The sequence below is a fragment of the Calidris pugnax genome, unplaced genomic scaffold (genome assembly GCF_001431845.1).
Source record: "Calidris pugnax isolate Ruff unplaced genomic scaffold, ASM143184v1 scaffold95, whole genome shotgun sequence".
Taxonomy (NCBI): domain Eukaryota; kingdom Metazoa; phylum Chordata; class Aves; order Charadriiformes; family Scolopacidae; genus Calidris; species Calidris pugnax.
Window position 1 is genome coordinate 6000809 of NW_015090885.1, and position 2028 is coordinate 6002836.

A 2028-nucleotide genomic window follows, 5' to 3' on the forward strand; every position below is an offset into this window, starting at 1 on the left:
GCTGGGCAGCGGGCGGGCGCTCACCCTCATAAGTCACCTCACGCCCGCCCACGGCTTCCTCGCTGGGACGTGGGGGGAAGGCTGGGCGGCAGGCGGGCGCTCTCCTCCCTAAGTCACCTCACACTCGCCCATGGCTTCCTCGCCGGGGCAGCCATGGGCACGGGTGCCACCTTTGCTCCTTGTGGCCACTGGCTTTGCTGCCCCTCCAGCAAGGGGGCAGGAGGTATTTGGGCTGAGTGGGCCCTGCTGGTGACCGGTGGGTGTCAAGCGCAGGAGTCGGGCAGCGCTGGCACCCGCAGGGCCTCCCTAGTCAGGGGGTGAAACACGACTAAGCTAAGCACCTGATGCTACTGTGGGAATAATCCTGTAAAACCAGCCTGGAGAAGAGGAGGCTGGGGGGAGACCTTATCTCTCTCTGCAACTACCTGAAAGGAGGCTGTAGAGAGGCGGGGGTCAGTCTATACTCCCAAGTCACAGGCAATAGGACAAGAGGAAACAGCCTCAAGTTGTACCAGGAGAGGTTTAGACTGGATATTAGGAAAAATCTTTACACTGAAAGGGTTATCAAGCATTGGAATGGGCTGCCCAGGGAAGCGGCTGAGGCACCATCCCCAGAGGTGTTTAAAAGATGGGTTGGTGTGGTGCTGGGGGACATGGTTTAGTGATGGGGTTTTTTTTGTGGGAGTTAGGTTGATGGTTGGACTAGATGATCTTGAAGGTCCATTCCAACCTAGATGATTGATTCTATGATTCTAAAATCATACTTGAAATTTCAAAGAACCCCACAGAATTGTTTCAGGCCCAGCCAGCTGTGATCCATCAAGTTCAGTTCAAGAAAATTTAAGAAAGACTGCTTAAGCTGCTGTCAGGGCCACGTTGCCGGGCGGGGAGCAGCCACTGGCCATGCCACCAGGACCAAAAGGGTTCCAGAGAGCATTCATCAGCCCTGGAGGGAGAGGTGGAGGGAGCACTTCTCTTCCTAGTGCTGGGTCCTCCTCCCCTAGGAGGCACCCACTGCTCGCCCATGGGCACCCACCACCATCCCCTTCCTGCCCCAGCTCCGAACAGGACAGGGGAGAGGTATGGGCAGCACCTTGTTCTAAAGCCTGGAAGGGCAGAGCCCTCACGAGCCTGAGTTGCAAAACAGAACCAGTCTGAAGTAAAGCCCCAGCAGAAAAACAAACCGCTTGCTTAAAAAATACAAGCCCAAGGGAATAAACATGCACTTAGCGACATAGATTTGTAAAGATATTGCATACTCTCCTGCAAAATAGTGTAAGGGGTTATATTTAGCTGTAATAATTACAGTGAGAGGGCTACACATTAATGAAAATCTGATTTTCTTCAGGGGAAAAAAAGTAAAGTGCAAATGCAAACAAAGATTAAAATCATTTATTTAAATGCAGATTTCTGGCTTGCTGATTTAAACGACTAATTTAAAGCAAATTTGTTCTTTTCATCAGAAATTATTTGCCACTCTGTTGCTCCAGTTTTCCTTCAGTATAGCTTCCTTGAATTAGATGGATGGATGTAGAAGCGAATTGGCCTTATTGGATCATAATAGAAATCAAGAGTTTTACTTTGACATAATTAACCAGCTGGTATTCCACAGAGAAATCAAATACCAGAACAAGAACAGGTTACAACTTCTCTGTAGAGAAAAAAAAAATATCATTCTATATGAAAAGGCAGAGAGGAGTTTGCTATTGAGACAGACTGAGACTCTGTGTCTCTCTATTGCAGGGTTTCTAGTGCTTGTATTTTTTGATTTGGGCTCTGATTTAAATCCTGTGCTTTTGTACTCTGCCCATGCATTTTGTAACAGGATGACCAGCACAGTTTGCAAATGCAGATGACATGAGGACCAGGTGTTTTCACAGTAGTCAGAGTAGAAAAAAATATCATTAATATATTCATTCATACATAGATTGTTTTCCCAAGTCACAGTAGCTTTCAGACAGGGACTGCCTCTCTGCAAGTCAGATGGGCCCATGCACTTTCTTCTCCTACTCTAATCATGTATTCCAC